This window comes from Trichosurus vulpecula, chromosome 3 (genome assembly GCF_011100635.1).
Source record: "Trichosurus vulpecula isolate mTriVul1 chromosome 3, mTriVul1.pri, whole genome shotgun sequence".
Taxonomy (NCBI): Eukaryota; Metazoa; Chordata; class Mammalia; order Diprotodontia; family Phalangeridae; genus Trichosurus; species Trichosurus vulpecula.
The window spans coordinates 228,352,999-228,368,265 of NC_050575.1; the positions used below are offsets into that span (position 1 = coordinate 228,352,999).

General features: G+C 37.7%; 1 pseudogene; it reads left to right on the plus strand.

Moving 5' to 3' along the window:
- Window positions 1-8,663: 8,663 nt before the first annotated feature.
- LOC118843380 lies at window positions 8,664-9,706 on the plus strand (annotated as a pseudogene).
- The last annotated feature ends 5,561 nt before the right edge of the window (window positions 9,707-15,267 follow it).

A 15,267-nucleotide genomic window follows, 5' to 3' on the forward strand; every position in this document is an offset into this window, starting at 1 on the left:
AGCTGCTTCTCTAGCCCACTTCAGCTACACAAAGAGATGGTCATACTCTTGGATCTTGCCATTACCCATCAATGTTCTACTTCCATGTTCATGAACTCTGAAATCCCTTTATTTGATCACAATACATTATTATGTCTCCTCCCCCTCTACTTCTAAAAGTTTATTCTTCAGCCACACCATCATCTCCAATCCCTAGACCCCTCACTTCTCTAACCATCCCCCCTGCACTAACAACATGTTACTCCTTTTTCCATCTTGACACCTTGATGAACTAATTAAGATCTAAACTGTTTTCTTCTCTTAAGATGGTTCTTTCTTAGTCCTTTTCATAATGTTCCTCTTGTCCTGCCTAGCCTCAATGTTATATCATTCCCATCATCCACTGCCTTCACTCCTACACACGTTCTACTAAATGAAGCTGGAGAAAATCATGAAAACCTACTGAGAGGGTCCACTACAAATGTATTGTCTAATCTCAAGTGGACAATCACTGCTACAAGGCCATCCTTTTACATCTCTCTAATTAACTCACCATCTCACTAAAGCAGCACTTCTAAAATTTTTCATCTTTTATCAAACCTCCCATGATCCTCCCTGCCCCATCCATTCAGCTGTGAACCTTATCTCATAATTTGCTGAATAGAGACCATTCACTGAGAGTTCTTCTTTTCTCTTCATCTCATATCAACCAGTGGCTTTCAGCCATTATCTCCTCCTTCACTCTTGTCTCACATGAAGAGGTAACCATTTTCCACCCCTCTGCATGTATGAGTCATCCCATTCCATCCCATATTCTCCATTTGACTGCCTCCTCACCCTGTCCCATCATCCTCACTCTTCAATCTCATCTCCTCACTTTTACCATGGCCAACAGACGTGGCCCATTCTCAAAGAATCGTTATTTGATATATTCATCCCTACTAGCCTATGGTACCAGGTCTCTTCTCCTTTTTATTGCTAAATTCCTTGAGAAGACAGTCAACAATGGGTGCCTCCACTTTATTCTTTCTCTCTCACTCTGAGTTCTCTATAGTTTGGTTTCTAACTTCATCATTCAACAAAAACTTCTATCTTCAAAGTTACTATTTATTCCCCCTTAAACCATAATTTATTTGTTTGCTTATTTTTTATTTATTTTTAACATCCTTTTTTTGTTCCAAATTCTCTCCCTTCCTCCAGCCCCTCCCCCACCCATTGAGAAGGCAAACAATATATCAATTACACATATGAAATAATATAAAACATATTTCTATATTAGCCATGTTGCAAAAAAGGCATAAAAATAAAGTAAAAAATGTGCTTCAATCTGCAAACAGAGTTCATCATTTCTCTCTTTAGAAGCAGATAGAATTTTTCATCATGAGTCCTTCAGAATTATCTTGAATTATTGTATTGGTCAGAGTAGTGGAGTCTTTCATGGTTAATCATCACTACAATATTGCTGTTACTATTTACAATGTTTTACATATATATGTAATATACACATATACATACACACATATACATATATACATATACATATATACATACACACATATACATATATACATACATTAATCAATCTGATAAGCATGAAACAGTACCTCAGAATTGTCTTAATTTGCATTTCTCTTATCAACAGTGATTTAAAGCAATTTTTTCATTCTTCTTATGAAAACTACCTATTCATATCCTTTGACTACTTATTAATTGAAGAATGACTCTTATTTTTATAAATTTGACTCAGTTCCCTGTGTATTTGAGAAATGAGTCCTTTACCAGAGAAATGTGCTGCAAACTACCCCCTGCTCCTGGTTTCCTGCTTTCCTTTTAATTTTGGCTGCATTGATTTTGTCTGTGTAAAACCTTTTTAATTTCACGTCATCAAAATTATTTTATTTTACTTCCCACAATACTCTTTTTCTCTTGTTTACTTATAAAATTCTTCCCTTATCCATAAATCTGACAGGTAAAATTTTCCATAGTTCCCTAATTTGCTTATAATATCACTCTTTATGTCTAAATCTTTGACCTTATCTTGGTATGAAGTGTGAGATGTTGGCCCATGTCTAATTTCTGCCAAGCTGTTACCCAGTTATCTCAACAATTTCTGTTAAATAGTAAGTTCTTTGCCCCCAAAGCTTGGATCTTTGGATTTATCAAACACTAGATTACCATGGTCATTTACTATGATGGATTGTATATCTAATCAATTCCACTGATCCACCACTCTATTTCTTAGCCAGTACCAGATTATTTTGATTATTACCATTTTTAATATAGTTTGAAATCTGGTACTGTTAGGCCACATTCCTTCACATTTTTTTTCTTTAATTCCCTCAATATTCTTGACCTTTGGTTCTTCTAGATAGACTTTATTATTTTTCTAAATCTATAAAATAATTCTTTTGTATGACACAGAATAAATAAATTTAGATATAATTATTAGTTTTATTACATTGGTTTGCTTTATACAAGAGCAATTAATATTTCTCCAGTTGTTTAAATCTGTGTTTACTTATATGAAAAGTATTTTATAATTATGGTCAAGTAATTCCTGGATTTATCTGGGCAGACAGATTTCCAAGTATTTTTTATTGTCTTCAATTATTTTAAATGGAATTTCTCTTCTATTTCCTGCTGTGTTTTGTTGGTAATATATAGAATGAGTTAGATGGATTTACACTATATGCTACAGCTTTATAAAGGTTAATTGCTCCAACGAGGGTTTTAGTTGATTTTCTAGGGCTCTTTAGGTATACCATCATGTCTTCTACAAAGAGTGATAATTTTATTTCCTTATTGTCTATTCTTATTGTTTCCACTTCTTTTTCTTATCTTATTTCTATAACTAGCATTTCTAGCACAATATTGAATAATAGGGCTGATTATGGACAGCCCTACTTCATTCCTGATCTTATTAGGAAAGCTTCTAGTTCATCTCCATTACTGATAATGCTTGGTCTTGTTTTTAGATAGATAGTACTTGTTTTAAGAAAAGCTCTATACATTCCTGTGCCTTCTGGTGTTTTTTAGTAGGTGTTTCAACAATTGGGCTAGCAGCTGTTGTGGGGGGTGAAAGACCAACACAAGCCCAGAAACAAGAATGCTACCAGCATGCTGCAAGAGCCCAGGTTCTTTTGATCTGCTTTAGTAAGGAAAGCAATGTTAAGAGGTTGACAAGCTTACTTTAATTCAGCATACAAATATTATTCACTTAGTTCAGGGGAAAAAACCAGCACCCTGAACTTCAGAGCAAAATACAAAGTACAAACATCGACAGACAGACCTTGTCTGATTCAAATCCCAATACATAGTTACCAGAGTTTAACAAAGTCTCATCATCCAGGTTTACAAGCTGGAGGGCTCTTAGCTACAGCTGCCTGGAGTCTCCACATCATCTTGCGCCACCAAGAGTGAGAGCCCTAAACAAATTACAAACATCGACAGATAGACCAAATACAGATTCATAGTTACCAACATCTAGGTTCAGCCTCAGAGCTCATAGCTAGGGCTGGCCCAGAGTCACTCATGCCACCACTGCTGTGGGTAAGAGCTCCAAAGAAGAGAAGCCAACCCCTGGTTTTATATCTTTTTCAGGGTCAGGGGTGAGTCACACATGCAACTCACCCATGTGACCTAGAATCGTCACAGAGAGGAGACTTGAACCCACGTGGTCTAAAAGCCTCTGCTGTCCCAGACGTGTCACTCAAACTCAAGTGTAAACTAGGCCCTCCCTTGGGGCAAGGAGGCACCAAGGACACCCAAATCTAATCAAGGGAACAAAAGTCAAACTCTTCAAGGGCACTTGGTTGAACTAAGTGCTAAGAGCCCATTTTGCTTACCAACACAGTAGGAATGGGTATTGTATTTTTTCAAAAGCATTTTCTGCATCTATTGAGATAACCATGTGCCTTTTGTTGTTTTTGTTATTGATATAATCAATTATGGTTATATTTTTCCTAACATTGAACCAGCCCTGCATTCCTGATATAAATTCTATCTGGTAATAGTGTATGATCTTTGGGATATATTGCTATAATCTCTTTTCTAGTATTTTATTTAAAATTTTGCATCAATATTCAATAAGGAAATTGATCTATAGTTTTATTCCTCTGTTTCTGTCCTCCTTAGGTCAGGCACCTAAATCATATTAATACCACAGAAAGAATTTGGTAGAACTCCACCTATTTTTTTTCAAATAGTTTATGTAACAGGGGAATTAATTGTTCTTTAAATGTTTGGTAGAATTCACTCATAAATATGTCTCATCCATTTTTTTTAGGGAGCTCATATATGGCTTGTTCAATTTCTTTTTCTCAGATAATTTATTTACATATTGTACTTCCTTTTCTGTTAATCTGGGCAGTTAATATTTTTATAAGTATTCTTCCATTTCACTTCCATTCACTTTTCCTGATATACAATTGGGCAAAATAGCACATAATAATTGCTTTAATTATATTTAATTTCATCTTCACTGGTGGTGTATTCACACTTCATTTTTGATACTGATAATTTGGTTTTCTTCTTTCATTATAAAAATCAAATTAAACAATGTTTTATCTATTCTATTATTGTTGTTGTTTCCTGGTTTTAATTTTAGTTCAATGGTTTTTCTACTTTAAATTTTTAAATCTCTCTTTTGATTTTAAGGATTTCTATTTTGCTGTTTATTTGGAATTTTAATTTGCTTTTTAGTTGTTTTTTAATAGCATGCTCAATTTAATGATCTGCTGTTTCTCAGTTTTATTGATGTAAGCATTTAGTGATATAATTTTCCCCAAATATCTTTGACTATGCCACAGATTTTAGTATATTGTCTCATTGTTGTCATTCTATTTAATGAAATTATTTACAATTCCTATGATTTGTTTTTTTTAGCCACTCATTTTTAAGGATTGGATTAATTAGTTTCTAATTCATTTTTAACCTGTGCTTCCAATGCTTTTTATTGAAGATAATTTTTATTGAATTATGGTCTGAAAATGATGCATTTAATATTTCTGCTTTTCTTCATTTGGTTGTGATGTTTTTGTACCCTAATACATGGTCAATTTTTGTGAAGGTGCTATTACAAGTGATAGAAAACATATACACCTTTCTATCCCTGTTCAATTTTCTTCAGAAGCCTATTATATCCAAATTTTCTAAAATAATTTTCATCTCCCTAATTTCTTTCTTAATAATTCTATGATTAGATTTATCTCATTCTAAGAAGGGAAAGTTGAGGTCTCCCACTAGTGTTTTTAATGTCTTTTTCCTCCTATAACTCATTTAACTTTTCCTTTAAGAATTTGTATTCTTTGTCATTCAGTGCATGTATGTTTAGTATTGATAATATTTCATTATCTATAATACCTTTTAGCAAACTGTAGTTCCCCTGATTATTTCTTTTAATTAGGTCCATTTTTACTTTTGCTTATTCTGAGATCAGGATTGCTACCCCTGCCTTTTTTAACCTCAGCTGAAGCATGATACATTCTACTCCAGTTTGTTTTTTTAAAATTCTTTTTGTGTTTTGTTTCAACTGTGTTTCTTCTAAACAATATATCATTGAATTCCAGTTTCCAACCTATTCTGCATTCTTCTTCTATTTTATGGGTGAGTTTATCCCATTTACATTCACAGTTATTATTACTAATGATGTATTTCCCTCCAGCCTCTCAAAAATCTGCTTTGCTTCTAACCAACTCCTCCTTTAATTTGGTCTCCCTTTTTTCACCATCTTTCTTTATCTTATCCTCTCCAGCTTCCATGTTGGATGAGATTTCTATACCCAACTCATGTGTGTGTGTGTGTGTGTGTGTGTGTGTGTGTGTGGTTGTTCAACCATTCAAGCATTGCCTACCACCTCCAATCATTTTCCAGTCCACTGTAAAATTTATTCCCTGTGTGCCTCTTTTATGTGAGATAATTTCTTTCCCGTTCTTTCTCTCCTTTCCCCATTTTCCTGGTACATCCCTCTTTTCTTACCTTGTTGTTGGTTTTATTTTTAGATCACCCTAACATAATTAATTCACATTTGTGTTCTCCATAAATATACTCCATCCGGCTGCTCTGATAAGGATAAAGTTCTTAGGAATTACATCTATCATCTTCCCATAAAAGAATGTAAATGGTTTAAGCTTATTAAATTCCTTATGATTTCATGTTCACTTTTTTCTGTTTCTCTTAAGTCTTTTGAATGTGAAATTTTCTATTCAGCTCTTTCCATGAGGAATGTTTGACTGTCCTCTATTTCATTAAATATCCATTTTTCCCTTTAGTTTTGCTACGTAGGTTATTCTTGTTGAAATCCTAACTCATTTACTTCCTGGAATGTCAGATTCCAACCCCTCTGCTCCTATAAAATGGAAGATGCTAATTTTTGTGTGATACTGACTATGGCTCCATGGTATTTGAATGGCTTCTTTTAGGCTTATTAAAGTGATTTCCCCCCAACGTGAGAGGTATGAAATTTGGCTACAACATTCCTGGGACTTCTTATTTTGGTGTCTCTTTCAGAAGGTATTTGGTAGTCTTTCCACTTCTATTTTATCCTCTTCTTCTAAGATGCCCTTTAAGATTTCTTGAAATAGGGCTTCTAGGTTGTTCTTTTGATTATGGTTTTCTGATCATACAATAATTCTTAAATTATCTCTCCTTTACCTATTTTCCAGGTCAGTTGTGTTTTTTTCAGTTTTTTATTATCTTTTTAAAGTTTTTTTTTATAATTACATAAAAAACAGTTTATAACATTCGTTTTTTAAAAATTTTGAGTTCCAAATTTTCTCTCTCCCTCCCTTAACTCCTACTCCTTAATATGGTAAGCAATTTGATATAGGTTATATATGTGTAATCATGTAAGACAAATTTCCATATCAGTCATGTTGGGAAAGAAGAAACAGACCAAAAGAAAACACACACAAAGTGAAAATACTGTGCTTCGATCTGCATTGACAATCCATCAGATTTTTTTTCTCTAAATGTGGATACCATTCTCTATCATGAGTCATTTGGAATTGTCTTGGATTACTGTACTGCTGAGAAGAGCTAAGTCATTCATAGTTGATCATTGTACAATGCTGTTATTACTATTCACAATATTCTTTTTGTTCTGCTCACTTCACTTTGCACCATCAGTTCACATAAGTCTTCCCAGGTTTTTCTGAAATCCATTTGCGCATCATTTTTTATAGCACAACAATATTCCATTGCATTCATATACCACAATTTGTTCAGCCATTCTTCAATTGAGGCTTTGCTTGTTTGTAGCTGTTTTCATACTGTTGTCTTCTTCTGAGTTTGTGTCATCTTCTCTGTCACTCTAGTAATGTTTTATGGTCTGGTTATATTTTTACTCTTTGCTAATTTTTTCCAACCTATTTCTTGACTCTGAACTTCATATTAAAATTAGGTTCTGGTCACTTGAAGGGCAGGGGGATACCTTCTCAAGCTTCAGGATTTTTTTCACTACTGTTTTCACAGCTAGCTGTAGGTGTCTATAAATTTTCAATGTTTTCAAAGTGATGTGTTCAGAAGAGAGGTATGTTCACTGTTCTCCTGGTCTCTACTCTGGTATTCATACAATGAACGCTGTAATCTCTTTCTGACTAGTCCAGTCCTCTTACTCTCTCTGAGCTGAGAGCTCACAGAGCTATTACTGTCACTATCACCACCTCCAATGTGTTGCTGCTGCATGTATTCCAGGTCCCCCTCAGTATCTCAGAATTCTCCTTTCAATCTCTTAAATTGTCTTAGGATGAAAAAATGTCTCACCTCAACAGTTTTTTGACTATCCTGCTCCAGAAATCTATTTGACCTATTATTTTAAAGTTGCATGTAAGGGAAAGTTGGGAGAGGTAGCCTGGGTGGCTGCCTCTATTCTTCCATCTCTAACTCTCTGGACCTTTTGGCACCATCAATCATGCTTTTCTCTTTGATGTATTTTCCTCTATGAGATTGTGTGACACTTCCCTCTCTTTGTTCTCTCCTTCCTATCTTACTGTTCCTTCTTAGCCTCTGCTGTATCTTCATCCAGATCACAACAACTAGCTGTAGGTGTACCTCTTCTCTTTTCCCTCAATAGTTTTTCACGTGGTGATCTCATCAGCTCCCGTGGATTCAGTTATCATCTCCATTCAGATGACTTTCAGATCTACTAGTCCAGCCCTAAATTCTCAGCTGATCTTCTGTCTTGCATCTCCAACTGTCTACTAGACATCTTGAATTGGATGTCCCATAAACTTCTTAAATTCAACATGTGCAGAACTGAAATTCTCTTTCCCTCCAAATCTTCCTTTCTCCCAAACTTCTCTATTACTAGTGAAGAAGTCACCATTCTTGTAACCACACAGGTTTGCAACCTATGTATCACCCTCAACTCCTTACTTTAATCCCTCCAACATCCAATCTATTACTAACGACTTTAACTTTGTGCCATATCTCATGTATATCAACAGCCATTTCTCCTTTAACACTCCCACTGATGGTGCAGGTCCAAATCTCCTCATGCCTAGACCATTGCTATAGCCCCCTAGTTTTTCTCCCTGATGTCTCTTAAAAATATAACTTAGGTGACCCTCCGAGGTGGTGCAGGAACTTCCGGGGCGGGGCAATCCGGTGCCCTTCCGGCCTGGGGATAGTCAGGCGTGCTCTGCGCTTTCCGCTGTCGCTACCACCGTCATCCGCGTGTTTTGGTCATGGCCTTGTTGCTGCTGCCCCTGCTGCTGCGCCCTGCAGCCCGGGCCCTGCGCCCCACAGCCCTCCCGACGCTGCGCCCCGCCGTGGCCGCCGCCACCCGCGCCTTCGGAGGCTTCCTGGGAGGAGGAATCGCCAGCGGGCCGGGGCCCGCGCGCCCCCGCCTCCTGCAGCCGCTCCGGAGCGCGCCCCTGGTCTATGCTCGTGCACGTGCGGGGGACTCCACACCGAGGGGGACAAGGCCTTTGCTGAATTCTTGACAGATGAAATTAAAGAGGAGAGGAAAATCCAGAAACACAAATCCCTCCCCAAGGTGTCTGGGGATTGGGAACTGGGTGTGCAAGGGACAGAAGCCAAGTTAGTCCGGAGATTAGCTGGTGAGAGGATCACAGTCACATTCAATATTAACAACAGTATCCCACCGACATTTGATGACGAGCCACCAGAGGGACAGAAAACCCAAGAACAGCAAGAGCCTGAACTTACATCAACCCCGAACTTTGTGGTGGAGGTTGTGAAGGACGATACCAAGAAGGCCCTTGTGCTGGACTGCCACTATCCAGAGGATGAGGTTGGACAGGAAGAAGAGGATGAGAGTGACATCTTCTCCATCCGGGAAGTTAGCTTTCAGCCCGCTACTGAATCCGACTGGAAGGATACAAACTACACACTCAACACAGATTCACTGGACTGGGCCCTGTACGACCACTTGATGGACTTCCTGGCTGACCGAGGGGTGGACAACACGTTTGCAGATGAACTGATCGAGCTCAGCACAGCCCTAGAGCACCAGGAGTACATCAACTTTCTGGAAGATCTGAAAGGGTTTGTCAAGTGTCAGTAGGAAGGCCTGAGGCTGCGAGCCGTGCAGGACACCCAGAGCCCTTCCTTCCAAGAGAATGTTATCTAGAAGCTATCATGGAGAAAATACTGCCAGGTGTAAATTATGTTGCCTAACCCTTTATTTCCTTCCTCTGCTGGCTTTTGTACACTACCACAGAATGCCGAGAAATAAAACCCTTGGATCTCTCCAAAAAAAAAAAAATATATATATAACTTAGCTTCTAGTCAGTGGTCAAGTTGATCTTCCTAAAGGACAGGTCTGACCACATCACTCATCCCCTACTCAAATTCCAGTGGTTCCCTATCATCTCCAGAATCAAATATAATCTAGCATTCAACGCTTTCCATAACCTGCCTCCCCTCGCTCTTTCCAATCTTTTTACACCTTATACCACACCACATATTCCGTGATCCAAGAACACTGACTTAATTGCAGGTCCTCAATCATATTATACCATTTCCTATCTCTGACATTTTCACTGGCTGTTCACTATGCCTACAATACTCTTCCTAATCAACTCCTAGCTTCCCTGGCTTTCTTCATGTCTTAGCTAAAACCCCACATTCTACAGGTTGCCTATATTGATTCCCCTCCATTCTAGTGACTTCTCTTTGTTGGTTATTTCCAGTTTATTCTATATACATAGCTAGTCTGCACATAGTTCTTTGCATGTGGTCTCTCCATTAGACCATGAGCTCTTTGAGAGTAAGAACTGCCTTTTGCCTTTCTCTGTATCCCCAGTACTTAGCAAAGTGCCTGGTACATAGTAGACACAATAAATATTTATGGACTAATGGAACTTCAGCTCTTTGAAGGCTGTCTTTTTTCTTTGAATTCATATACCTCACACATAATGGTGGCTTAACAAATGCTTAGTGATTGTTGAATGGTCTTAAGATCGCCCCTTCATTTTTCAAAGGAGGAAAGAATTTAGATTTCTGAAAGATCTTTTTCATCTGTTCATGTCTATTTAAAAACCATATTGGTTAATTAGTTCCCTGTGTACCCACATATGTTTCTTTAGATGACTCCTTTTTTCTCCTCCTGATTAAAAGTGTTTTTCCCTTGTATTTTCTGAATTTCATTCTTTAGAGGGTGCTCTCCCTCATGGGCTGACCTCTCCTGTAGAGGGTTTTCTCTGGTAGCATTATTTGTGCCCACATGAATCCCTAGATGTGGGTAATGGTCATCTGGTTTGACAAGTCTTGGCGAATTCTTCATCTCTTCCTGGACCCAAGCCTCAGAATTACAGCAGATGAGACTTAATGCTGTGAGATATGTGTGTATGAGGTTGCTAGCTTATATTTCTTATTGTTGAGAAGCTCAGGAATTTGCAGTCATCCTTTTTGCTACCTGTCAGGATGTCTGGTCCTGAATAGTGACTATCTCCAGGTGGTGAACACTCTTAAGGCATTGTTGTTGTTACAAACCCCAGATTTTAGGAGCCTGAGGGGACTCCAGGGTAACTGTGGTATAGGTAACATGTATTCTTCTTGTCTTATATCCTTCACCTAATAAAGAGTTTGATTTGGCCTATTAGAGGTTAGTGTAATGGTTCATTCCTGACAGCTCAGGAGTATCAAGCAGACCAATACAGAGGAGAGTGATATGTACAATTGAATCTTAGCTATATTTGCAATTTTTTTAAAAGTTGGACCTGAAATGTTAGCAGTTTGACAAATAGCATTTTCTTCACCAAATGAAATCTTGGAACTTTGGGGAACAGTTCCTATAAGTCCAAAGGCTTATTCCTTTTCCTCAAATTGACAGTTATTTCTAGTTACTTATTTTAAAAACTATTTCCTGTTATAATTTTTGTTCCTCTTACTGTTATTTTTGGAGACTTTCCCCCCCACCCACACACACCCCGCCCAAAGGGTTGTGGCATGGGTGCTATTCTTAACCCTTAATGTTGTTGTTATTCAGCCATTTTTCAGTTGTATCCAACTCTTCATGACCTCATTTAGGGTTTTCTTGTCAAAGATACTGAAATGGTTCCTTCTCTGGTTCATTTTACAGATGAAGAAACCAACGCAAACAAGATTAAGTGGCTTGCCCAGGTACACACAGCTATTAAGTGAAGCTGGATTTGAACTCACAAAGAGGAGTCATTGTGACTCCAGGCCCAGTGCAGACTAATCAAAGAAGGTATAGAGGGGATGCCTCTGTAGTCAGTAATTGGATTACATGCCCCACCCTGAAGTGATAGGACTATAAATAATAATAGCTCATATTTATATAACAATTGGAGATTTTTGAAGTTCTTTTTGGATATTAATTTATTTTATCCTCACAACAACTCTGGGAGGTAGGTCTTAGAAGTTAGGTGCTATTATGAAGACAGAGGTTAAGTGGCTTGCTCAGGATCAGTAAGCTTCTGAGGCTGGATTTGAACTCAAGTCCTCTTGACTTTAGGTCTAGCTCTCCATCCACCTGATATCATGATATCATGGATCTAGGGTCAGTAGGAACTAGAGGCCATCTGGTCCAACCTGTCTCATTTTACTAATGAGGAAACTGAGGCCCAAAGAGGAGAAGCAACTTAGCCAAGGCTCTGTAGTAGTAAGTGGCAGAATAGAATTCATTCTCAGATCCAGTGACTCAACTCCCTGTTCAGTGTTTTTTCCATTCTACTTCATTGCTTCTCACTGTCCCTGCCTATTCTTGAGAAGAGTGGCCTAGCTGATCCTTCTGAGCTCTGACTAGCCCTTCGCAGATCCCCTGGGAGGCATCCCTTCAGAGCAGCTCTCCACCTCTGCATGCTCCAAAATGCCACTGTTTCTAGTTCATTCAGGGATGGTCAGGCTCAAAGGGACTAAGTCATGATAACCAAGCTTGATAGAGATTGGCAAGTGATTGAAAAACTTGCCCCCAATTTATTCATTTACATTGAAAAATCTAATCAGAATCCTGGAATTTGGTCAGTGCTCTCTGTCAGGAGAAAAGACTATTTGGAAAACAAAATGAATATCAGCCAATCAATCAGCAAATACTTACTGAATGCTTATATTTGTACCAGGCATTATGCTAGGTGCTGGGAATACAGAGAAAGAAATGAAACAATCCATACCCTCAAGGAGCTTATATGCTACTGGGAGAAGCAACATGTTTACAGATAAATAAGAACAGAATAGAGAGAGACAGAGAGAGACAGAGAGAGACAGAGAGAGAGAGGGAGAGAGGGAGGGAGGGAGGGAGAGATTATATATATATATATGTGTGTATATATATATACATATATACACACATATATATATATGCAAATATGTAAATATATACAGGGCAGCTAAGTGGTGTGATGGATACAGAGCCAGCCCTGGAGTCAGACAGGCATGATTTCAAATCAAACCTCAGACACTTACTAATTGTGTGACCCTGGGCAAGTCACCTGTTTGCCTCAGTTTACTCATCTGTAAAATGACCTTGAGAAGGAAATGACAAACTACTCCAATATCTTTGCCGAGAAAACCCCAAATGGCGTCATGAAGAGTCAGACACAAGTGGAACCACTAAACAACAGCAAAAATACATTTATAGGCATATATACACACACATATATATATGTATATGTGCATATATATGTGTACATATATATGCACATGTATAAACACACGCATTCACATGTGTGAATGGCAGTAGCTAGTGACTCCGTGATAGAGCATTCAGCCTGGAATCAGAAAGACTTTAGTACAGAACCAGTCTAAGAGCCTCACTCTGTGTGACCCTGGACAAGTAATAACCTCTGTCTACCTCAATTTCCTTAGCTACAAAATGAGGATTATAATAGATCCAATCTCCCAGGGTCACTGTGAAAATGAAATGAGATAATATTTCTAAAGCACTTAAATCAGAACATAAAGCACTATATAAATGCTAGCCAAAAATATTATCTGAGGGAATTATTGTGAGAAAAGTGATACAGAGAACAAAATAATTTTGTAGGATATAGTTAACAAATTTTGCTGTCATCATGCAACTATCTCTATTGTAGTGGAGTTTTAAAGCAATTCATAATTAAATATGAGCATTTTGAACAAGGAAAATGCATTTTACAAAAAATACCAAAATTGCTGAAATCTTATTTACAATATGAAATATGATTCGAAATCATGTTTATATGTCTCAATTTTACAAAAAATAGAAGTTTGGGGCTAATTGTACTGCAGTAGTTGTGTGGTGTCATCTCGCTCACCCTAATAATATCCTTCTCTTTAATACTGAAGATAGATGTTAAGATGGTTCCATGAAGTTGGGCTGTACTTCCTCGGGAGGATAAAGGTAAACTCCAGGCTAAGTCAATTTTTTTAGCACATACTATCAGCTGATATTTTGTCAGTAATATATACTATAGGGATATAGCTGCCACAGGTACCAAATATTTCTATCAACTGGTCCATGGACCCTCTCTCTTCTCCAGGGTTGGAGAAGCATTGACTCTTCTTTTCTAAAATTCCAGGCAGAACTTAGAATCGTATATCTAGAAAAGGAAGGTACTTTGGAAATAATCTAATGCAACCCTCTCATTTTAAAGATGAGGCAACTGAGGCCTAGAAAGGTTAGACAATTTGTCCAGGGTCACACAAGCAGGAGACAATAGACCTGGGATTTGAACTGCAGATCCCATGATCCCACATTCAGCACTCTTTCATAGTACCATGCTGCTTCAGCTTCCAGCAATAGTAGCAATAACAAATAACATTGACAGAGAATTTTAGTTATAAAAGTGCTTTATATACATAACCTTATTTGATCCTCACAACAGCCCTGGGAGATAAGTGCCCCTATTATTTCCATTTTTATAGATTAAAAAAACTAAGGCTCCAAGAGATTAATTGACTTGCCCAGGTCACATAGCTAGTAAAAGCCAGAGGCTGGATTTGAAATCAGAGCTTATAAGACTCCAAGTCCAGAATTCTAATCAGTACACCATACTGTCACGTACTCTAAAGGAGCATGTTACATTCCCAGATCATTGCTTCTCTTATTGTGTTTCTTAGCCTTTAGATGAATATGCTGGTATCTCCTTGATGAGTTTTCTGAAGATGCACTTGTTTCATTAGTAACACTTTTATGTACCATGTCTTTGAGTGAAGACAGGAGGTACAAGAGAGAGGAGATAGGGGTTGAACCAGCCTGCAGCTGTTGAATCTTAGGCATTTTGTTTGGATTTTCACTAGACAGAAAGGTAGTTAGATGATAGATAGTGTCAAAAAATTCTCTCAACATATTGGAAGAGGCATATCTGTCAGCAGGGTATACTGTGGATCAAAAAAAAAGGAATCAAACTGAAAACACAGAGATTTATTAGAATGCTAAGTAATCTGTTCTTTCTGGTAGCAGAATCAGATTCCTGTGGGACAGATTTGATTTTTAAAACTTCTTGGGTCTGCTTAGAGTACACAGCCAATCCACAGCCTTCTATAGAAACTTAGGCTAGATAAAACATTTCATAATACTGAGAGGAGTAGAAAAAGTGGGGGATCAGCCAGGGGAGAGAAATAGAGAATTTTGGAATGCAAGTGGCAAGATTTGTTGTGTGAATAAGAAAACATTCTCTGTACAATAGCAGGATACAAGAGGAAAAGATCAACTACAATGGTGAATAAAGTCCTTTTAGACAAAACTATTGAGTCTCTTATCCAAAGATAGCAAGTAGTTGTTATAATAGTTGATGAGGCCATCTGCTTTACTGTGTCCTTGCATGGGAATTTGGTACTTTCTAATATTAGGCCACCAGGTGGTTGGGAGATTTCTACATTGGT